The sequence below is a fragment of the Xiphophorus maculatus genome, chromosome 6, assembly GCF_002775205.1.
Source record: "Xiphophorus maculatus strain JP 163 A chromosome 6, X_maculatus-5.0-male, whole genome shotgun sequence".
Taxonomy (NCBI): domain Eukaryota; kingdom Metazoa; phylum Chordata; class Actinopteri; order Cyprinodontiformes; family Poeciliidae; genus Xiphophorus; species Xiphophorus maculatus.
Genome location: NC_036448.1, coordinates 18429982 through 18455219, shown reverse-complemented (window position 1 = coordinate 18455219; position 25238 = coordinate 18429982). Strand labels below are relative to the sequence as shown.

General features: G+C 36.4%; 1 protein-coding gene across 10 annotated transcripts in view; it reads right to left on the bottom strand.

The window, feature by feature from the left end:
- greb1l (growth regulation by estrogen in breast cancer 1 like) overlaps positions 1–25238 on the bottom strand; it is a 58261-nt gene that overhangs the window by 30419 nt on the left and 2604 nt on the right. Inside the window, exon 1 of one of the 10 annotated variants that reach the window (XM_023334972.1) lies at positions 3681–3913. The exons of the other annotated variants lie outside the window; for them this stretch is intronic. The gene's annotated coding sequence lies outside the window, so the exon portion shown is untranslated. Of the gene's footprint in view, positions 1–3680; positions 3914–25238 lie in introns of those variants that run through there. 10 annotated transcript variants of the gene reach the window in all.

The following is a 25238-nucleotide window of genomic DNA, read 5'->3' as shown; positions in this document are numbered from 1 at the left end:
TTACGAACTTGGATTTTACATGATAATATAATATTTAGCTAGTTGCAGAAGGTGCAAGAGTAAGCACCTTCTGCCAGAATCCCCTGGCAGAAGGTGCTTACACAAACACACACAACGTTGCCCAAAATGCTAAAAATCTCAAAGAGATGCAAGCAATGGTGTGAATGAGAGAAAAGGGAAAAAACAACACATCATAATTAATCTCAATTAATTCCATAATTCACAATTAATCCCATCATCACTACATTTATGAATAAAATCTATATCAATAGATTTTCTAATATTGTTCACCCCTACTTGTTGTATTGACAGAGTTGGCTAAAGCCTTCTCATCAGGCTGGAGCTAATTTACTTGCATAATTGCTTACTATAAGCATTGAGGAAACTTCCATGTTTGGAGGGTGGTTGTAAGAAAAAACAAATGAGATAGACAATATAGGAATAACTTGAAAGAACTACAAGAATTTGTTAGCCATTAAGGTTGCTAGAGTTTGAATCTGTTTACAAATTCCTATCAATCCTAAATTGACTCTTATTCAAATTCAAAAATATTGTAACTGATCAAACTTGAACAGGAAATAACCAGTGAATTGAGATTATTTCATAATGAACCTATATTATATGTTTGGTATGTTTTCGGCATTAAGATCAACTTGCAATTAGACAAGGATGAAAACTGCAAAATATGGACTGAAACATGTGCTATGGGTTGTTTTGCATCTGGCGTAGCAAGATTGTAAAAAAAAAAAAAAAAAATAGCAAAACTGAAATGGTTCCCAAATGATGATTCAGGTTGAGCAGAGTTTTCCAACTGTATGGTGCTTAAAATTATGCAGAGCTGCCCTTCCCCTACATGTTTCTACACAAGTTGGTTGAAATAACACAAACAAACATGCCTATTTCAACAAAGTTACAAAGTTTATGGTCAGTCAGTGTTCCTTATCAGTCCTACTTAATCTGGTTTCACAGATTAAGTAAAGACTTTAAATCTTTACTTAATCTGTGAAACCAGTGCATCTTTACCTAAGGTTATTCATCATAAATTATACCCATCCAAGATTCTAAATTAATATAGTCAATGATTTTGAGATATTAATGTATCATTATGCTTTTATTCAAAGAGACATTATCAACAAGATAGTGCCTTTATGAGTATAAGAAATACAAGAAAATGCAGCGCTTACCTCTAACTTTGCTGAATTTAAGAAACATGCTTGGCATCAACATAATAGAATAGATTTAATTTAAATAACCTAGTTGTGAACAACTATTGTTTCTCTCATTTGTCGCACCAAAAAAGAAAAGTGTGCTTTGTATTATGTGATGCTGAAAGTTCTAAAAGCATGACCAGTCATTGCCAGAGTGACAGATTTCAAGATGCCAGGAGAATATCACCACAATACTACAGTTAGCATCTGCTTCAGGACTTCTTGTCAGTGCCAACTGTTATCTAGTTCAGATTTTAAAAAGCTTGGAGCCATCAAACTTAAATTGGATAAATACTTTATACGCACAAGAAAATGTTGCTGCAAATTTGAAGAAACTCATACTCTTCTGTAGCTCTACTTACCGTAATTAAAAATGTGTAACAAAAATCCTACCTTAAGGATTAGTTAATATGCATGGTGAATAAAGAGTGTTTCTGTAATGTGGAAAGCAACAGTAAGTTGTGCTCTCTGTAGTTTGATACCGCAGGTCCCAACAGTCCAAAGAGCATGTTCACTGATTAAAATGAATGGAAGCACTTATGGCCACTCAAACATTAAGAGTAGCCCGAACCATGACACATGTATGCCCTACTACAAGGCTCCGAAAATGCGTTACATGATACCACCACAGCCTTGGGGTCTATTTTCATTAAACACACGGGTGTTTTAGTTTGTTGCAGCACTCTCGACGCACAGTCACTGCTTTCTGAATGGATTCAATAAGTACTTTGACCCTTAGATGAGGTATTGTCTAGCCGCTCAGGCTCTGATATACTCTGATACAACAGAAGCAAAGTTCTCTCCAAAAACATTGACTGTCCCAATCTAGACAACCGTCACCTCTGACCAGGGTGCAGTTCTGATAGAGAGCAGCTGGGTCTTGGGGTCCAAGTCCTTCAAACAGCAAGTGTACACAAGCTGGCTCAACTTGCATTAACTGACCACACCACAGCTCGTTTTGAGAATGATTGGCCAGCTTGAGAGTTAAAGAGTTAAAAACGTCAATGTGTCAGGAGGAAGCATGCACTGCTTTAGCTTTCAGACATCTGACTCAAAAACAAAGATCTGTGGACAAAATACATTAGCTTGTAATGCAAAATGCTCTTTCCACTGCTGAGTGCTCCCACTAATGAACCTCTATCAAAACTCTCACACTGAGCTAAGTACCCAGAGTCGAGAAATATTTAGATGCTTATCTGGTTACGCAGGCTTGACGTCAGAATAAAGGACGCAGACAGATCTGGACACGAAAGAACCGTAAATCCAGCCGCCAGCATAACTCCAAGGTGCTTTTAAGTATCCTGTTTTTCGAGTAATGAGACTGGAGGGAAATGTTGATATGCTGGTTTCCAAAAGAGGAAATTAGTAAAAATCTAAAAAGGATTCAGTTTAATGACAATAATCAACGTGTTGCATTCAGACACACCTTCTATTGTCAATCTGCTATGTTTAATGGTTAGAAGCAGAAACCTTTCATTAAAATCCCAAAGGTGACAACAACAACAAAAAAAAAGAATTATTTCTAAAATTTACAAGACTGCAGCAACATCTATGCTATCTGTCACATTGATTTACTTTGGTTGTCAAAAGAACAAAACATTCCCAAAAATGATTAATTTTCTTGCAGCTGCAGAAGGTTTCAAAATTTTTAGGCTTAATGCTAAAAAGGAAAATCTCTCAAATACAAATATTTAGCAATTTATTTTATGTAAAGTGATTTTAAAATTGTGTATTTTGAGCAAGAATTACCATAATTTTTTACTTTTTTTAATGGAAATGAAATGAAATAATAATTAAAAAAAACTATCTATGTTTGGGCAGCTGACTTCTGACTCTATTTTCTCTTTCTCTTCAGTCAGTCTTTTGTTTCCCTCTAAAGAGCTTAATTACATTACAATGTTTACAATAGAGCCTGGATTAATCTTACCTCCCTACCTTACATTCAAATTGAGCAGAGGCTTTTCACAAAAGTCAAATTGAAGGAAACTGCAAATGGTGTTTTACATTTTATATCCAGATAAGCCAAAGAAAATGCAGAAAGGTTGCATACAGTTAAACTTGACACCAAGCTATTGTTTCATGTTTGTTAACTAAATAATCAGAGAAGTAAAAAGGGTTTGATTAAAACTGTTTTAGACCTTTTTACCTTCATCGTGGAATAAAAATGCATAAAATGTTAATGAAACTCAATTGAAAAATTATCTAATCCATTCACACCACATTGCTGATCCTTGACATTAAAATAAATAGCAATAGCTCTTATGCGGGAAAGACCTTAGCACCCTTTTAACATTAGAAAAGAAACTATCCATCAGACATGAGAGAAAAGGGGGATGGGGTTAAGCAATGAGGAGAAAAAAAAGGACTAACATCACTTCATGTTGTCTAAATGAGGTGCTAAAAGCCCATATCATTAATGCTGTATAAGGGCCACATGTGGCACACATCCAAGTTAAACAGCCTCTCCTGTACCTTCCATGACTCCTCAGTTACTTGATGACCCCTTAAAATCCAAATTCAGTGTAGAAAATCCACAAATTTGCAGGCAACTCTTCAAATGAAGCCCATAATACAGTAAATCCTTTTTTTGGGAAGAGTTTATCCAAGCAGCAAGCGTATGGAAGTTCAGTCCTTCCCCGCAGAGAGCTTCGTCATGATTCCACACAGAAAGGATTGGGAATCCCTCAGTGGAGCAGAAGCCCTCCTTCTCTCTCTGCCTCTCTATCTCACTCACATGCAAACAAACACGAATCGACACAGACCCCTCCCCCTAGTCCCCTGTGCACTCCTCTGTCCTGTGCCATTTGCCAAGCAGGAGGGAATCCACTGGGGGCTCATTCATCTTGGCCCTGCTGGCCCCCCGCTGTGACAGATGCTATTGGGGGCCTAAAGAGCTAAGATTGGTGCGTATGTGTGTGTGGGGGGGGAACAAAGACATAGTCTCACATCTGCCTGCTGCAACACAGCTCTGCCACGCGTGACCCCCGGTGCATCAAGACATCCTCCATGAGCATCCTGGAAGTTTTCTTTTTCAAGAAGTCAGGGGCAAGGGGTTATGCTGGAAGTCGGGGGTTGGTGGTAGTTCCTTAAATCTTTTCTCACGCTCAAGCTCAGCTCTAGCTACCACACCCAACATTTTATTGGGGGCCAATTTAGCGACGGGACCAAGGGGGGATCCATCTCCAGCAAAGTAGGGACAGGAATGTTGGGTCAGCTTGAGCATTTTGTCTCCACAGCCTTACCCAGGATTGACCCCACACACCAGGCTTTTTTACTCCTGCTATAAATACCAGGGGCTCATCCAGTCAAAATAAATAAACAGAAATGTGCCACAAATCAACAGCTGCTGGCAGATGTTGGGGATTATACATCATTTGTGATCGTTGATAGCACCTTATCATGATGCTGCAAACTAGGGAGAAAACCAATCTCTGGAACTGGAGATTTACCCAAACACATCTGCATGTACAACATCAGAAATTTAGATCAAATTTATTGCAACTCAAAAAGGCATTTCTCAGTCTGTATGACAATCTTGAGTAAAAATAGAAGTTTATTTTTTTGAAACAATAGTCTGCAGTACAACATGATCTAATTGCCTTGATTTACAGTAGTAGATCATTGATTTTCTAAGTATAGTAATATTATCTGTAAGAATTAGATGATTTTTTTATTTTGATACATTTATTAAAGCAAAGACCTAAAATAAATATTCACAAAATTTTATAAGAATTTCAGTAATGTTTGTCATGTAACAAATTTATTTTATTTAAAATATAAATAAAAGGTTGCTGCTTAACAGACATGCCATTTGCATCTTCCTAAATACTGTTCCAAAACTAAGACTGTGTTTGCATTTGTGTCCTGAAATATTTATATAATATATAACATATTATATATTTATTTAGTAAGACAACATGTAGGAACCCTTTATCAGTCGTCTAACTGATGGTACAATAAATGGGGTAGGGACACTTATGTTACTACATACTCTATAAAGAAATAGTAGAAAATCTGAAAATCTGAATCTGAATTCTGAAAAAGACTTCAAACTGTAGGAATGGTATGATTTCATAACTTTTAAAGATCTTGCTATACTTATTGCAAATCACCCCATAGAAGCTATACATTTTTATTACTTTTCCCCTACAATATTATGTTGTAATAGGCTAACCTGTATGAGAAGATAGTCTTTCTGAAAACTCATTAGGGTCAGAAAATGTCAGCAAGAATTTGTCAGGTACACATAAGGTCTGAGTAAACTCACATCCACTGGATGGAAGGAATTGCAGGTCATAGAAATGCTTTTGCATCAAAAGGCTTGGTTTAAATTTACAGATTTTTTATTCTTATCTTACATGAGAAAATTGCTTTAATAAAGAATTGAACCAATTTTTGTATCTAGATCAAACAGTCTTGACTCTATAAACTTTAATTGTCAAACAACTTTGAAGACATTTTTTAAATTCTTCACTTTGAGTTCAGGATTTTCTAAAATGTGAGGGATGTTCCAGTTCATTACCACAGACACGGTCAACAGTTGTTTTAACCAAGTTGTGCGCAACTCTTCTCACCTTCGCTCCAATGGTTATATAGTGGCACTCTGAGTGTGAGGGCTGCTGTAAATACAACCTCAGCCAATCGGGGCCTTCATTAGTCTTTACAGAGCTTTCATGCACTCGTTTTCTCAAATCTGCCAGACTTTTTTTTAACACCGGGATTTAGTTTAACTGTGAATTTTATATGTCTGCTGCAGATTTATACCACACATTTAAACTTCTGTGACATCTCCAGGAGTTTATTTGAGGATTACTTATCTGTTACTATAAAGACGAAATCTTTACACCTATTATTCTTATAGCAGCAAGTTCAACCAGAGGAAAAGAGCTGTCAGCGTCATTTATCTCCAAGCTCCTGACTTTAACGTGGCCTGTCTTAAGCATCCTATTGAAAATGGAGATAATGAGTAAGCCCGGCATTTTCTCTGCCCACAAAGACTCTGTGCGAAAAGAAACAAAAGAGTGCAGATTGAAAACTTTCCCGCCCCTAAGCTCATCCCTCACTACAGAACTGAGCACCAAAGAGGACAAAAGGGAAGTGCCCCTGCCAGTGCCACCAGAGGGAAGACAAGTGGAGTCACCAAAAGTAGACTCTGGGAAAGAAAACTAGGGTTAGGGCTTTTAAATGTAAAAAAGGGGAGTCTGGAAACGAGTTCTTCCAGCAGAAATTCTTGGAGTAGATGTGGCTAGAAAACAAACATTTTGTATGGATGTAAAAAGATCTTGTAGTATGAGATACTCCAAAGTAAAAATTGTTGGTCAAATTGCAATCCAATTGCTGTCAGCTGGAGATTTTAACTGGTGAAGTAGTTGTGAGAGACTAAGTAAGTGCCCTGGACATGAAGCTGTGTGCCATAAAGTTGACACCGTCTTGCGACCACAATTAAAATGCAACTTGTGTCGAAGTAAAAAAGGAAGTCGTTCTTGCCAAATATGCTAAAAAAGTCGGCTAATAAAACTAGCAGACGACTCATGAACGCTGAAAAAGACATCCCCGCTTTTAAATAGTTTACTTAGCAGACTTTGTATGCTTATTTGGATAATTAAATGGATAAATAAAAAATAAGAGTTATTTGAAAACATGGTGAGAATACTTTGAGCGGCTAATGATTAGCCAATGACAACAGTTAAGACCATACACACTATGGGGTTCACAAGTGAAAAGATTTTAACCATAACCATAACTTATCTTGTAACCAGGTTGCTATGTATTGCAAATTTTTTGCTCAGGTCCCAGTTGAAAATGAGATCTAGATCTCAACGGGGTTTACCTGATTAAATAAAGGAATATCGAATAATTAGTGTAGAGTTTTCCAGCGTAGGTATGACAAGTCAATATATTGTATTATTTTGTCTGACTCTAATTTTATCCTTTTGTGATTTTGATTGTTTCATATACTATTACATGACATTGTCGTCTGTGGGAAATGTCTATACTAAACATGTACCAATTTGTGCCTCTGTTGACAACATGAAGTTTGGACTTTTTTTCTACTCATACTTTACAATAAAAAAATGTTGTATACATGTCTCCCATAAACAAACTATCAAAATGATTTCACAAAGAGGTATCTTAGGTTGATATCGGGTGATAATCTGTCATGTTTCACAAAATTCAACAGTTGTAAACAGGGATCAGAACTACAACAAATAACAGACTGGATACAAAGTTTTCTGATAATAATGTACAATATAACAAAGTTACACGTGAAATTTGATCAACATATCATCATAATTCTTAAAAATACTTGATGAAACATAAACTTCGACACCATGGTTTTATGACATGAGTACAAAATGAGTTGCTTAGAGATATCAAACAGATAAAAGACGAGAAAAATGGCAATGAGTGGGTGCAAAAGCAGAGCAGAAATAGGTGAAGAGGGGAAATGACCTGGAGTCATCTCACAACACTAACAGACAAAAAAACCATAACAAAACTAATAAACAAACAACACAATACAGCCATCCTGTGAAAATTCCCGTGGCAGAATTCGCTTTTCTAGCAGAGAACAGTAGGCTATGTAACGTTGTAGGTGTGAGGACTCTCGCTTCCGTTTACTATCCGTGTGGTAGCTTTAATTTCCTTATAAAAGCCCAGAAAAAAAAATCTTCGAAACCCTCCTCCTCCTCTGGCTCCTCAGGACTACCTGCTGGGCCCTGAAGTGCAAATTGCTGCTAGTGAGGACAGCAGATGAGTAAGGTCATTCATAGCTTTCCAGTGAGCCAAACAAACAAAGGCAAACATTCCAGCTGAATGCCATTGCTGAAGTCGGCAGCAACACATAGAAAAAGAGAGACAGTGCAGGGCAGGGCTCAGTGAAAATAATGGCTTCAGGGTACGTGTGTGTGTGTGTGTGGGTGTGGGCGTGTGTGTTGGGGGGTGTGCGTGTGTGTCTTTGTGGGCATGTGCTTGCATGTGCACGTCTGTGCCTGTGTGTTCTGGGGGGGGATTATCTGTGGAACTATAAAGTGGGGTGAAACAGGGTTTAAAGCCTGATGTGACCAGAGGGAACGGGGGTAGGGCCTTTGGGCCTGAGCTGGGGTGGACAAAAGGAGCATTTGGGCAGATGAAGAAGTCATCATCATTAAGCCACTGGAGGTTTACTGTCCAGTTATAAAGCTCATTTTAAAATTAGGGGAAAGGAGGACTGTGTGTGTGTGCATGTGTATGAAAGGACAGAGGAACTGGTGAAGCCTTGGAGAACGGTCTAGTAACTTGCTGTGGAACATATAGGAGCTAATTCATTAGGAGACAAGAAGGCTTTATGTTACCACTGGGTTGATTGGAGTGGTGACCTTGCCACACACTGCGGCCTAGAGGATGAGTTTAAGGGCAAGGTATTTAACCTTAAACTAAATCTCAGCTGCAGACAAAGGCCAGCATCGTTTCATGGTAAATAGAGAAGTAATGCAGCACAAATGGAAAACAAGTTTAGTTAAAAGACACCAATTTAGAACAACACTGCTTTGTGCAGCTGATTTTTTATAGGAAAGTCTTAGATAAAAGAAAACCTTTAGAATGTGGGTCGAAGGATATTATCATGTGTGCAACTGGAAGTGTAACTACTGGTCAATTCATTGATTAATGAATCAATATGGAATCTGTAAAGGATCGATTAAAAAAGTTTCCACAATTTAAGATTTAGACTGAGTTGAAAGTGTTTGCACTTTGCTCTGTTCATCCAAACAAAGTTTTTCAGTCTTATTTATATTACACAAAAAATACCCAACTCGTAAAACAAACAGTAAAATGTGTTTATTCAGCTATCTGCTGCACAACATCCTGAACATCTGGCTGCCTTTTGAGCCAGCATCTGTTCTGTTCTTTTTGTTACTTTAGTTACTCCAGTACATAAAATTTGAATTTGATTATTCTAACTTGTGTTTATCCCTCTTCTTTCAATTCAGACATGCATTTCTTAAAAGTGCGCAATTTGTTTCATACCTTTTAAATGATGTTGTTTTGCTCTGTTTGCACTAAACCATGTTAAAACGCATGGGTTACTGAGAAACAGTGAGTGGAACAGTGAGAAAATTATTTTCTTACTTGGATTACTAAAGCACCTAACTTATCTAAGAACATTATTTTTTAAGGATGTGCACAGGTACAGAAATTATCATAAGATCTTTTAAACAAAAGGGAATCTATTACAAATATTAAATAAGATTAATATACACGCACTGTAGTAAAAAGAGTATTGTACTTATATAATTTTAACTGTATTTGTAGCTGTTTAAGTGAACTGGTTGAATAAAAAATGTGGGGTTTTTTCACTAATCAGAAACCAGATAGTACAGTTAAATCCCAAATTATTCACAACCCTGGCAGATTTAAATCTTCAATTATTGTCCATTTCATCCAGATGTTTGTTTCTGATAGGAAACGATATGAACATTTCTCAAAAGACAGTGAAAAATTTATAAATAAGTATATAGTAAATGTGGTAAAAACTTATTTTCATTTGTCAGAATTTTTTATCATCCATATGCTCAATAATTAATACAAATATATTTATAAGCATTACAATAATTTAAACCTCTCTTATAACTGCTGACCGGCTTGTTGAATGTTTCCAGTGGTATTTTTGACAATAAATCTCCAAGTCTTTGAAGTTGAAAGGTTTAACCCTGACAATTGCCATTTAGCTACCACCACAGACTCAAAGAAGAAGCACAATGATTTAAGAAACAACTTAAAAGAAAAAATACTTCTTTGAGACATGTATATGTGCTACTACACATTTAGTGTTTTTCTCTTTAAAATATATTTGTAGTTATATATATGTGGGTCAAATTTAAAAACATGCAGCAGAAAATTCGCATTAAACTCTAAAAATATTCAACATTAAAATGCATAAAACCTATAAAAAATGACAATTATAGTTCAACATTCAACTGGGAAATTTGGTTCCATGTATCTTAACCCTAATGGAAAAAAAAGGAATGAAAGTGAAGGACAAGTGACAGTTTACAATGCTATTCATGACTGTGCAACAAAAGGCCTGCCAGTGAACCCAATCTGCATTTTACAGCGGTACCGGGTTGAACGCCAGTTCACCAAATTTGCAACAACAGGGGAGAGAAACAGTACCCTAATACATTTATGGACTTATTCAAGGAATAATTAAAGTGGACCAGAAAGAGTTCTACATCATACAGTAAAGCTGTCATTGGAGGTGGTCAAATACCGGTCAATGCTGAAGTATAGGAAAGGTCAATGAGAAGAATAAGTTCTTTTAATGTTAAGGCATCAAAGCGTTGTGTTCTTGTACTGGCGAATCATCCACTGTTTTGAGTCACAATTTATTAACTATTAAAATACATATAAATCATGCATCCCTTTTTAATCCTTTTCTGAGTTATACCTTAGTCCTCCACCATCATCACAGATGCTTCTTCCAACATCTGGTCCACACTTAATGGCTCATCCTGAAGCAGATCTTTGATGAGGGTTGACCAGGCCATGTTCCGGCAATAAATGCTTGTTTAGACAGCCCTGTTTGTTATGGGAGGTAAAAGGAGAGCCATGGATCACGCTGAAAGGGCCAACACTATCACAACATTTGCTCTTATCAGATGACAAACTGAGCGAAAGGGGGTCAGATTCCCAGTTCCAGAAGCTGGCCTGGGCTGCAATCGTCTCTCTGTCCACATCACAGGATGTGTGATTAATGTAAATCTAATGGGAGATTTTAGAGATGATTGCAAAGAAAATAAAAGAAATTCCACTCTTTCTCTTAAGTAAAAGTGACAACCTTCCAGCCTCGATTAAGGATAAATGTTTAGATGCTGTTTAAAATTCTGAGGAACAAAATTATTTACATTTTTCACCACATCTTCCGCATTCATTCTCTTCTTAATGTAGTTTAGGTACTATAAAATGTATTTAAATTAACTAGGTAACAAATTATTCAACCATTATGATTGGCATTAGAAGAAAGTTGTTTATGTAATGATTATGTTTATGTGTGTTTATTAAATACACAGAGTTTTGCTAAAACATAAAACAATTATGATGCATTGAAGTGATTTGTTAACCAACAGAAGAAATGCATATTTGGTACAATATGAAATCAATTTTTTATAATTTCCTTTAGATATAGTTGCTGAAAAATACTCCAAGACAGCTATTTGTCATGTGCAGTTGGTTTCAGCACATATCATAAATTGTGTCTAAAATTGTGCACTTACTCTATGCCCAGTTCCTGATATAAAGCTGGATAAAAGTTTAAAGCAGTTGTTGTTATAAAACAACAACTTGTTTGCCATATTTAACATGTTCTATAATCTTGATAAGAGTATAACAGATTACATGCTGGGTTAATCAGAAATCCACACAATACATGGAATCACAACAGTCAAAGCAATGTCAATGTATGCAGCATCACAATTGCCCACTCAAAATTGAAAGCAATAATTAGTGAGTCATAATACTTCTGGTCCATGCGTCCCTTGACATCTTTGAGTACTTTCCGAACTTTAGTTTAGTCTGACTTTTAACTTTAACTAAATTGTACACATTTGTATGTCTTTTCATTTGTTTTTCGTCTTTCAGCTATCATATGCCTTTTAAACTAGATAGAAAAATGTGTGTCGCTTTGGCATCGATTTGTGCCACTGACTAAAATTTTTTGATCAAACTGTTATTGCTGTTTGAGTTTTGCTTTAAAAATGTATTTATTTATTCCCAGGTGTTGAGATCCCTTCAAAAGTAATTATTTTACAAACAATTTTGAATGATTGACAACTGCTTTCCACAAAACATAAAAAAATAAACACTATTGCTGCCTTTTAATAGTTCCGGGCTCAGAAAAAATCCCAAGAAAACATTCGCGTCTTCACAAATGAGAAGGACAACAAATAAAACATTTTCTTTTAAAGGATGCTTTCATAGCTAAGACTGGCATTTTAATGCTAAATGCCATTTCTTAAACAGTTAAGAATTAAGAAATTCATAATAAGTAACTTAGACATGATAAGGGCTGCAGTTAGTTATGGCATTTTATATAAAAAAAGATATGTTTATGCGCTTCACCATTTTTTGTGCAGAAGCTCATAAAATAAAATAACCCCAGAGATCACAGATTTAGGGCCAGTACTAATATTAAAGCCGAATAAATATATATCGTGTCTGACAAATTATAAAAGTAACTTCTAATGCCAGACAATCCCATACTTTTTCAGATTTAATTTTCCAGAGTTCCTAGTCCACCATTAAATATAAATTGCGCAAGTTTACTAAGGATTTATAGCAAACATTTCCACAGCAGATGGGTTTTAAACATTTAATCTGCAATAAACAAGAAGGAAGGATTGAAGAAAATAAGAAAGACTCAAGTTGTGAACAAAAGTATAGATGCTAAAAAGGAAAGGCGGTAGGAAACAAGGACACAAAGACGCACAGATGGAGGACACAGGGAATGAAGAGGAAGGACGATCACAAGGACACAAGAAGGACATGGGGAGGAGGAAATAAGACTAGAAAGGTAAGAATGAAGGATACAAGACTGTGACGTAGAAGTTAGAGCTCAAGAAAGCAAGGACAGAGATAGCAAAAGAAGGACAGATATAATGAATGACAAAAGGGTGTAGGGTTAGGGTGTAGCACACAATGAAGGAAATGAGAAATATCCTACAGTCATAAAAAATACAGGAACAAGTAAAAGAAGGTATGAACCCTGATATATTAACTATCAGGTCAAGTTTTATATGTTCGTCTCAACTGGCTCCACTTAGTTTTAAATGTTTCCCTTCCTGACACATTAACCTAATGTTTGCCACACAGGAGCACCGAGCGCTCCTGGAGAGGACATAAGAAAGAGCTTTGTTGTCTTCATCAGGCGTCCAGAGAGAGATCCACTTTACACAATGGAGTTGCTCCTCTCTTTTCCTCCCTGAAAAAGGTCTCAGGCACCTTGAATCCATTTGAGTGACAGCGTGACAAAGAGTCTTCTTAATGTCCTGACGACGGAGCCTCCTCCTCTTTCCCTCCAAACTTCCTTACGGGGCGATCAGCTGTGTCCATCGTGCCCCCTCTTCCTGACCCCCAGGCGGCACTGCTTCATCAGCAGCACCCCTTCCCCCGTTGTGTCCCCCTCTGTCTCTCACCACCCTCCAGATTAATAAGCACAGGGTTGCCCGTGGTGACGGAGCTCACACTTAAATCCCATCAGCCCTCCTTACAGCAGCAACCGGTCTTTTTGTCCTTATGGGACAAAGAAAGTAGAGTCACCCTTTGTTTGAGACTTGACCCCCACACACAAATCTTGCTGATGGAAAAAGGTGACAGTAAAATCTCCTGAGGCCTTCATTCAGAAACTATACCTTCAAAAGATAAAAAAAAAAAAAACGTGGGCAGAAATTACCGCACAGGTCATTTAAATAGAATAAGCAAAAAAGAAAAAAAAAAATTAGAAGTCATTTTCAGATAGACAATAATTAAGTAGCATTTGGGTCCAAAAATTTCCCAAACACATTATTATGTGTTTAAACTGGCACAATGAAGGTTGTTATCTATGGTGCCATGTTCCGTACCAAAGACTGTAAATCACAGACAGAGTTAATAAATTCAAAACCACTGCAGAATCATTCAATATACATGAATCAGGTAAATATTGTTTTTTTCTTTTCCCACTTCAGACAAGATGCTAAGAGGGTTATTTTTATCCACAGTAAAAAGACCTTCCTAGAAGGTTTCCTGCACAATCAGTTGCTCAAATGGTAATGCTAGGTGCTATGTGACAAACATTTAATGGATAAATCTTGCTTTATTTAATCCTACTTTAGTAATATTTGTTATAAGAAAATTAAAAGCAAAAATAATAATAACATACTATCACTTATCCTTTCACAAAGATCTTTGCGCCTGTCCACTAGTTTCCTACTTGTGAAAATGTACAACCTCAGTCAAACAGCAGGAAAGAGCTGAGAGATTTCATTGGATTAGCTTAATGTCCTTACAATATATTAACCAATGGCCCCTCAAAGTTGGTGCTGGGCATATTTGGATCCAAAAATGGATAACAACCTTCATTGTGCCAGTTTAAACACATAAACACGTACTGGGCGTCGCCCCTGTACGCTAAATGGTCAGTCCACTACTTGGAAAAAGCCACTTATACGTAATATCTCCAAAACAGTTTATAAAAACATGCAGGCTCACGAACCGTGTCCTAATTTTTTTCATGACTCTGTGCTCCAAATAGGTATTTTTAAAATCTGAAGTGGTTTGCATGACATCCTTTCAAAAGCTGTTCCTCAATTGTTAATAGACACAAGCTTTCCTGTTTGCTTTCTGTTATCAGATTTTCATGTTGCTGTTGCATTTGCTGCAGTACTTGAGCTGTAAATGTTAACACAGTGGGAGCATGGAAGAGAAAACAAGGGAGCTAAAAAGAGAGAGAGAGAGGGAATGACCTCCGCTGCCACAGAGGAACACTGAGTCCTCGCGGCAGAGCGCTGGGTCTTGGTCACCGTAGCCTTGGACAAGCTGCAGCAGCCTATGGGAAAGCCTTCTGCAGCAGGCAGCCCTCTCCCCCGCAGTCCTGGCAGCGTCAACACAAACTGACCTTGTGCAGAATCCTGTTTGGGGTTGTGTTTGAATGTTTGTAATTCAGTGTGAGCAAGAGCAGGGAGCTTAGGGAATTATATATGTGTGCAAAAGGCAGAAATGCTGCTGCTAGGGTGATGTGGGAAATCAGGCTGGAAGTCTGAGTGTTTCCAGCTGTCGTTGGTGCAAATTCAGTCTGTTGTCATTAATAACGCTTAATACATAAAACTGGACACAGCCATTAAGATGAAATCACAAAATGTTAAAACCTACAATTGTGAAAGAAAAAACTGTTGTTTTTTTCTGTTTGAAGTGGAAAACTCAGGAAAGCAAAATCTTATTAATTTTCAGATATTTAGCTCTTACTGCTTAGAAAGATAACTAGATTACTACATCTTTTAAGATATAAATTTCTGGTATTGGATTAGCACATATTTGTAAGTGTAAAGTAGCACATGTAATAAACTCTCCCTCCATTGTTTCATGTGAAATGGATGGCTGGCAGCTTCCCCTGCAGCTGTGAGGATCTAATTTTAGCAGGCTTTTAGATGACTGAGTTCTACAGTTCAGCATGCAAACATTGAGGATGGCTGCTGCTATTGCTTATATTCTAGGTAAGTGAGGGTTTTTTATAAGTCTTGTGTAGTACTATTTATGTTACCAGAGTAATATCTATGCAATGGTAACTAGTTAGTAAGTCTGTTAATAAAATTATGATTTTTTGTGTGTGTAATAGATCAACATAAAGTACTTCATAATTGTGAAGGGCATGGAAAATTACACCAGGCTTCATGATTCACAAAAAATCTGAAAAGTGTTGCATGCATCTGCTTAACTCAATAGTTTGTAGAAGCACCTTTACCTCTGAAACCCTTTCAGGTATGTGTTTATCAGCTTTGCACATCTAGAAACTGGAATGTTTTCCATTCTTCTTTTCAAAATAGCTCAAGCTCATTTAGATTGAATGCAGAGCCAAAAAGAACTTGTAAAGTCCCGTCACATATTGTCTGTTACAATTACAACAGGCTTGTACTTACTATATTTAAAGAAAGGGATGCCCAAAGTAAGGTTATGGGTTTATAATATTTTTACTCCCTTCTATTTTGTTTACTTAATGGAAATACTGCATGCTTAGATTACTATTGAGCACATAAAAGTCATGATATAAGCATTTTCTTTTGTAAATTTTGTTTCTTTATAAAGACTTTGTAGGACCCACTTGTAATTTGACTTTAAGACATATAGCGCAAGTATTAAAAAGGTTGGAGACCTTTTGTCTTAAGACATTCTAATAAAAGCAAATGATGTGAACCAGATTAAGTGGTCCTTGGACTACTGATCATTGTTGTCATTACTCTGAAATCTTACAGGGGTTACTTGATCATGCCTGGTTTAGGCTGTAATGATGTTCTGTTGATATGTTTAGAACTTCTTCAATAACCAACACCATCAGTTCCAACAAGCTTGTGATGGTCTTTAAGGAGTTTATTAGTTTTGTCCACAATGAGATGTTTCCCTATATTTTGCTGCATTCATTTTACCTTGTGCCTTTACGAGCCTTCCAGGGCCTGCAGCCAAGAAGCGTCTACATTGCATGATGCTGCCCCCTCCATGCTTCACAGTAGGGATGGTGTATTTGTTGTGATAAGCAGTGGTTGGTATCCACCTGGTGACAAATCTAGCCTTATCGCCTAAAAGCTCCACTTTGGTCTCATCAGATAGAATAACTTTCTACCACCTGACCATAACATTAGTCTTCTTCAACAGTAACTTTCTCATCAATAATTTCCTGTTATACTTTGACTGATAAAAAAAAAAACTTATATGCAGAGTCTGTCCCATTTCAGCTGCTGAAGCTTGTAAATCTTTCAATTTTTTGTATGTTTCCACTGATATTTTGCAGATTTCTCAGCGCTGATGAGCTCCAGGTTTTTAGGGTTTGAATGCGTCCCTGCCATCATCCAAGTTTTCAGCTCCCTCCACAGATTTAGGGATCAGATTTATTACTTCCAGTCAGAAGGAACATGTCAAACTTAGAAGATTAGTTTAAACTTAGGTTTACTGGAGGCATTGATAAATTTAGGCTTAACTATATTTAGTACCTTTCATTGCATTTTTTTGTGAGAGCTTAAAGAAATTCAATCATTCATATTCTCTAAAGTATAAAAAATTAAAATGGCATATAACTTATCTTAATAATATATTATAACTATATTATTAAGTTATAATATAGTATTATAACTTAATGTATGGTAATATAAAGCTTAAAATATTTTGGCAGAAATTCATTGAGCAGATTGAGGCAAAACCTTTTGTAACATCTAAAAATAATACTTCTGTTCATCAAAGTAAGCAGTGAATATATCTCATGTGAGCAGAAATTTTCCACTGGTGTAGATTTGGACAGATGACAAAATTTGTGTCACCCTGACCCACAGATATCCATGTGGAAATGCTAAATCAGGAAGAGAGAAAACATTCAACTTTCCACTTTCGGTATTTAATAGACAAAATTTTAAGTCACATATTGACTGAATGGCTGTCATTTTTACACAAACACATTTAAGCTTGAGGACCCCTTTAATCATTATTCTGAATTTAATTCAAAAAGTTAAGTGGATGTTTAGAGGCTAAAGACAACCAGCAACCTCGAAAAATCTGATTCACTACAATCAAAAAGATGATCATCAGTGCGTAAAGAAAATTGCATGAAGAGAAAACAAAGACCCTAACAATGAAATTTAACCTAAAAATAACCCCCCAGGCTTCTCCCCAGACAATTGCGGTTCAACCCTCCCCATGACACAGTACACACTGTTCTCTTTTAGAAGAACAAGAAAGGTGCAGGAAGAAATTTCTGGCTGCAGACTGTGTTCCTGCAGAGTTGGCACCTGTGAGCAGGGGTACACCCAGTGAGAACACAGTGTTCCATAACAGCGCAGTGCAAGGGGGGATTCTCAGACAGATGCTTTCCAGGTTTCAATGGCAAGAATGAGGCTGTGTTATTTATAAGTGCTCTCTGTGAAGCATCGTGAACACTTTGCTCTTCGTGAGCTCATACTGGTGTAATGGAGCCCACAAAAATCTAAAAAAGTAGATTTAAAAAAAGAGGACCACTGTAGATATGAACCCAGGCTTCGTGCCTCAGAGTATCTGTAAAGTCATTTCTGTGTCAAAGAGTTCAAATCAGCAAACAGAAGAGACATTCCTCTTCAAACTTGACATCTCGACATTTGTCTGGAAGCACATGCATGCCCTTGCACCTAATGTTGTTGTATGTTGTTTTTAACTTTTTTGTACAAGCACTTTGAATTGTCTTTGGCTGAAATGTGCTATATAAATAAAGTTGCCTTGCCTTGCCTTGCCTGATGCTGTTTCCTGACAAACAATTCATTCACACAGTAGTTTGTTCCATTTCTGCCAAATAGTTTATTTTGGCTTTGATCTTCAGATAAGTAGTTCAGAAACAAAGGGTGGAAGTAAAACTCCTTTGACTATGTAAGCTTTGCATTTAGAGCCGCACATTGAGAAGAGCAGGTAGAGACAGAGCAGATTGGGTTCACTTCACTGAGTCAGTTAGTGATCCAGCAGTGACAGATAAAAGCTTGAACTGCAAGTCACAATCTCAGATAAGAGGACAGGAGGAAGTTAAATCTACTGGGGTCATGTACCAACCATACATAAATCCACATAGACACACACACACATCTATTATCTCACACAATTTTTATCCGAAGCCTCCCTAGCAACAAAGACCAGAATATTCAGGCCTGTCTGTTTGGTTGTTCTCCTACTCTGCATGTCCTACCTTCCTGACAGTCAGCTTTCATCAATCACTAAAAAGCCACACTCCCTAAGTCTGTGAAACAGGTTATACACAAGTAAAATACCTGCAACACTTTCAAATAATGTCAATGTAAGATGGATTCTGTTAAATGCATTTCTTGGACCGGTTAACTCCTTTCATATGAATAGTTCAAACAAAATATTTATGTAGCCTGTATAAAATAACATAGTCATATTTAATAAATCATAATAAATGCTTTCTGATGAGACTTGTCGGATTAAAAGTACACCTTTAAGCAGGAATTAAACCTACCTGACATTAAGCACACATCTCTGCATTAAAATGTATAATATATGCAATCTGTATAAGTTCCTACAATCATTAATTGTTTTGTAAGACACTGCATGCACAAATACATGTAATCTTTATCCATATTACTATGTAAAATGTCTTGACTACCTTTTAAGATGTGGAATAAGAAGTCAAATACTTCAAACAGTAATGACCATTTAGTTTAGTTTTTTCAGTAATGCTCAATAGTGATCCATCCATCCATCCATCCATCCATCCATCCATCCATCCATCCATCCATCCATCCATCCATCCATCCATTTTCTAACACCCTTATCCCTAGTGGGGTCGGGAGGGGTGCTGGTGCCTATCTCCAGCTAATGTTCCGGGCGAGAGGCGGGGTTCAATAGTGATTAAAAATAAATTCTTTGACATGCAGGAAAAACAAAGTTTAGTATCTCTTACAAAAATAATTATTTGAGTATTCTTTCAGAACACACGGTGAAAACTACCAAAGAATAATATGTTTGCATTTAAACAGGAAAAATAAAGGATATTTAAACGGAATTAAAGACTTCCTGCAGGTGAAACTAAGACATACAGTAACAGCTGATGGTAGAGGGCAGCGAGGAGGAAGGCCCACCCCCCACCAAAGGGATCAATGCACATAGATGGAAAGGGTCACAGACCTTTGACATCTCCTTTAAGGGGGGGGAGGGACACAGGCTTTTGTCACATTGGTTTTAATGATCCAATTGTCAAGTGTGTCATACAACTTTATATGTCCCCAACAGTTTGATTCACATTTCACCCCACTGCATATCCATTTAATAATTATACCACAGCCATAGTTTTAAATCTTAAGGATAAAAATACAAAATATTCCTCCATATTTTATATCATTTCTGTGCAGCTGCCTTGTTTAGCTTTTCATCACTCCCACATCTGTTTATCCGTTTTCACCCTTCTCTTCCCCACCAAAGCCTCCCTTTAGCTGAACTCCGGCCCTTATCTGTGCTTTTACTCCCTTGGATTATTTGATGCATTTCTTAGCACAGATTTAAACACTTAGATAGGCAGGATATGCTTACATTTTATTCATGCTTCCACTGAACTCATATCAACAATGGGATTTGGTCCATCCATAAATGAGTGTTTCCAGATGCGCACTCTGGGAGACTAAACTGTTCAAACTACCGCTCCTGACTAACACAGAGTGATTTACAGGCACCGAAGGTTTTCTTTCATTGATTTGGACCCAGACATTTGCAGTGAACACAATGTTCCTGGCTTATTATAAAAGGCTTAATGTTTACAAGAATGCATGTGGAACACATTTAGCTCTGCAAATCAGAGTAGAAAGGCTCTTTTCATTTTAGTGTTTGGTTAAATATCAACTGATCTACAACTACCTAAATGAGTTCATTGGATATCCATTCCAGTATACCTCACACTAAAAATTGTTACCATAAAAGTATAGAAAAATACTAAAATTTGTAAAGGGGCTATTTGTTTTTATTGCAAGCTGTGTGGAAAACTTTTCTCAGATGCAACTTCATTTATTAGCATGCCTGGATTTTGAATATCACGTGAAGACTGATAAAAGCTTCTTGATTTCTTTCAGAAGGAATAGTTTGGGTCCAAGAATTATTTTACATCCAAACTGAACATGTTTTGTTGCAAGTTATAAAAACACAGCAGAATTTGCCATTTTCTTTCAAGCTAGCTACTATTAGTCAAGCCACTGACAATGTATTCCTATTTAATTTATGCAGATAAACGAGCAGTTTGTGAAGTACTCTGTGGTTGATGACCTGTAAAAACTTTAACTTTCACCATGTTTTGAAGTTGTATATATTGAATCCAAGGCTACTCTGAGTTTTTCAATATTCTGCATCAGGATTTCGACATCTGAATGCATCCTTCTTGTACTTCTGGGACATTGGAAGATATGCCATTTCAATATAAATAAAACATATAAAAAAACTGATGTTAAATTTATAAGCTACAAGTCTCATCCGCAAAATAAATGAATTGCAAATGTACAAAATAGCAAATGGACAAAATGATCAGCTCTAACTAGCCCCATCACATTTTTCCCACAACATAAAGTCATTTCATTGAGATGTTGGAAAAAGTCCCTTGTGTTCAGTAAATCATAGAATCAAGCTGCCTCTCCTTGTTGCTATCTACTGCTATTCAGTGAGTTAAACTCAGTCACTGTGCTGCAGTGCTAACTAAGATTATTTGACTAAAGTTAGGCTTCTAAACAATTAGTTTACTACAAGAAAGACACATTTGACTGCTTGGAAATATTTCTGATAGCACATAAAAATAGACTCCCATGACATGGGACACAAAAATACTGTGGGGATTCTTCCATCTTTAGTTTATTTACTTAATAAAAGTTTCTGACACACTAATACATTTGGTGTAAAATTGCAACTGTTTTGCAATATTTGTTTAGGAAGTTGTTTGCAAATATGGGTGAACAGCTTGCTTATGCATGTTTAAATCACTAGCTGTATTTATTCATCGTTTTACCAGAACCATAATGTACTGGATAGGGAGGAAACACATTATGATCTAATAAAAAAGAAGCTTAAGAATTCACCCCTATTCTGAAAGCTGGGGAGCTTCACTTTAGGAAAACTACCAAAGATCTGGAAAATGTAATGATTGGTAACATCCTTGTAATTAGTCATATTTTCCAGTTTGAAAACGGCTTGTTTGATTTGTTGGCTTTAAGTCGTTCTCTAGGTTGGTTTACTGTTGTTTGAGAGTATTGTCTACTAATTTTTGTTATGTAACCTTGGCCTTTGTGAATATATACCGTATCCCCTGTAAGTTCATTCCTAACTTAGGTCAGCTGAGTTTGTTTTCCTTAGTTGTGTTTAGCTAAGTTGAACTCTCCCCCCCGCCCCCCAAGTCTTTCATAAGTTTTTGAATTTTTTGCTTTTCCATGGATTTTGTAAATGCGTTACTAGAGAGAATGTTTTTTATACATTTCTTCATGTTTCACACTGCTTTATCTAAATAAATAAACAAAATACATTATCAGATTCCATTTATTCAAGGCAAAAGCCAGCCAAGCCACTGTTGCCTCCCTTGTTAAATTATTAACTTTGATTAACCACATTTTTTAGATAATTTTATCTCATCGCACCATAAGCTAAAAATAATCCCAGACACAAATTCTGAGGGAAACATGAAGAGATCTTAAAAAGCAACACAACTAGCTATAATTTAAAGAAATTGAACAACGGATGAGAAATTAAGTAATTAGCATCTAACAGTCTGGGAAGGGTTATAAAGCCATTTCTAAGGTTTTAGGACTCTGGTGAACCACAGTGACAGTCATTATCCTCAGATGGTGGAAACCTGGGACAGTTCTGAACCTTCCTAGAGATACAAAAATTAGAGGACATGGGTGCATCATCTGGGGGTCACACAAAAAACCTCTAGAACATCCAAAGCAACACAAACCTCACTTGACTCAATTAATGTAAATGTTCATAAGTCAACTTTAAGAAAGAGACTGCGAAAAAATATCATTCTTTGGAGAGTTCCATGGCCAAAAACACTGATGACAAGCATAACACAAGGAACCATCTGTTAATAAACATTTTGCCGATCTGAAGACATTTTGCTGACAAAAGAAAGTATGATGTTCATTTGAAAAAGGGCATCATACTGGCTTTCTATGGGATGCTTTCCTGCTTTAGTATGTGCAGTTCTATACATAATGATAATGCAATGACAGTTCATTATACTGTGCAGCTCTAAATAAACCTAATTTAACTGAAAAGACTGAGAAATAATGTGTTTTTTCATTAAGAATTCTTTAAATTCTTGTGGGCATGAAGTTGTTTAATTTTGGCCAATAGTTATGAAACAGCATCTGAATAAACTGTATATGGAGTTCAATATTGTTCTCAGAGGATTTTGACAAAGTTTAGCTGTCTTCACTTTATATCTTGATATGAGGCTTAGACATAAGGTAATATAATGTTACAGTTTAAATGATCCAAATAGTGATATTTAACCCTAATGCAAATCATAAATACTTTAACTGCAATAACTTGCCATGCTTTATGTACTAGCATAATCCATTTTTGATATTTTCTGCAGACATTGCTGATTTCTTCTGATATCTGAAAAATACCTCATCCAGCACTGACGTTTGAAAAGTTATTTTCAGACCACAGGTTTGTGGCAACAACAGTGAAAAAAGCAAAATCCCAAAAACACCATCTTAACTCCAGGTGTCGCAATTTCATAAATTACACCTATTTTAAGGACAACACCTGCTTTCTATGTTTTGTCAGAAATGCAAGAAACAAAAAGCACTGACCTCCCTCTCTCAGGCTGGCATTTTAGACCCTCTGCAATCTGCACTTGTGATCAGAAAAGACCATAATTAAAGACAGGTATTTAAAAGAAACAACTCCCCATACTTCCGTCCAATCCCTGTTGTTCTTTTGTAACTTAAATATTACAATTTGTCTGCATAGGTGTTTGAAAACAGAGGTTCTGCTTCATAGATCAACATGTAAAATTGACATGTTGCTGGAGTTGGCTGAAAAAAACCCCATGTAAACAGAAACATAAACCTGTGTTAAAGACAGCAATGCAAATCAATAGGTTTCTTACAGTACTGAGCAGATTCAAAAGGGAGTTTTCACACTTGGGTTTGCCTTAATAAATTACTTTTTTTTATGAACGCGCATTTTTTTCAGCATTTTCCTCCAAAAAAGAAAAGTGAAACAAGCAGCAAAGTCAGAGTCCTTATAAAAGGTAAAATGTATTGGGAGAGAATGAGAGAAAATAAATCAATCTGTTACCGTGGTGACAACTGTCTCATGCACAAATGGATGTGAATATTATCCATTGTTAAGCTTTCTCAGAACAGAAATGACACATGACATTTTTGGGACACTTTCTGCTTCACAGCTCATAAAAAAAAACAAGTCAGGTCAAAATTACATAAAGTAAGTAAAGTTGATGAAGTATTGTCACAATATGGTTACAAAAAAAAGTTTTCGAAGTAAACTTCAAAAACAGGGTAAGTACTAATAACTTTTTTTTCATGGAAATTTGGGAATCATGTCGTTCTTAAATATGGAAACCAATAACATATCTGACTTAAGCGATATAATGACCAGAATTTGATGCATTTACACAATGCATCATTTTCAGAGCACATGCATCACTATTGTTTTCCCATTTTGAAGAAGCTTTAACACAGCAATCCAGCACCAGAGCTGCTGATTTTAAGCGCTCCAACAAAGAAACACAAGGACAGAGACGTCAAGGCTTTTCTAAGGGAGAAAACCTGTCCACTTGCAAGAGTGGTGTCACGGGGCCTTACTTATCTCCTCCCAGATTAAGTCCCAATTGTTGGTCAGGAACAAAGGCAGTCAGTGAGGAAACCAGCCCCCCAAGGGCCAGATGGTCAGCGTCCAGAGCCCCCTCACCACCTGACCCCTCCAGCCTTCGCTCTCTGTGACAGGGTTGCACGTGCTTTCATCGAGACAGGCCACCCAGCTAATTCACAATGCTCACCAAATAACAATAACACCTGCGTGATTCAGGGCAAAAAAAGAATTCTTGCATTTTTATTGATAAATGCTGCGGTGTAGAATGCCAAAAAATAAATATAAATTTTATATGATATTGAATATTAGTCATTTAAATGACTTATTTACCTAAATATCTTACCTAGATATTTTGATTAGAATTTAACTTGAACTGTTTGTTCAGCAATTAGCTTTTATTATTTCTCGAGTGATCTCCAGGTGTTGGTTGTATCCTACATAAATTAATCAAATAATTAAAAGTTAAGAAATAGAAATAATAGAATAATAGAAATAATATGTAAATTGGATTAAGAATTCAAGTTTGTATTGAGCTCATTTAGTGAATCTGCTAAAGCTAAAGTCACACATGCTAGCAAGCTAAGCTTCTAATCCCTCAGGCAGTTGTTGCTAGTGAATAGTACATCTCTGCTGAGGTTATCATGGAAAAGGGTTCAAAGGTCACCTTATTTGATTTTAAAAAGTTTAATTGCTATTTTACTGTTTTACGCCTTATTTTTTATTCTATTTTTTGTATTTCCTATTTACCTGGGAGAACAAACCACTATGAAAAAAATGGAAAGGACAGTGTTAAAAATTAACCATTAAAGTATTCTCAATTTTAGTTAAGGAAATTAGCTCATAAGTGTAATGTTTTATAATTATTATATACTAACAAATCAACTACTTTGATTTGCTAGCATGTTCTGGAGTTGAAACTTAAAATATACTGTAGTTTCAGTAAACTATTAGCTATTCCATCTA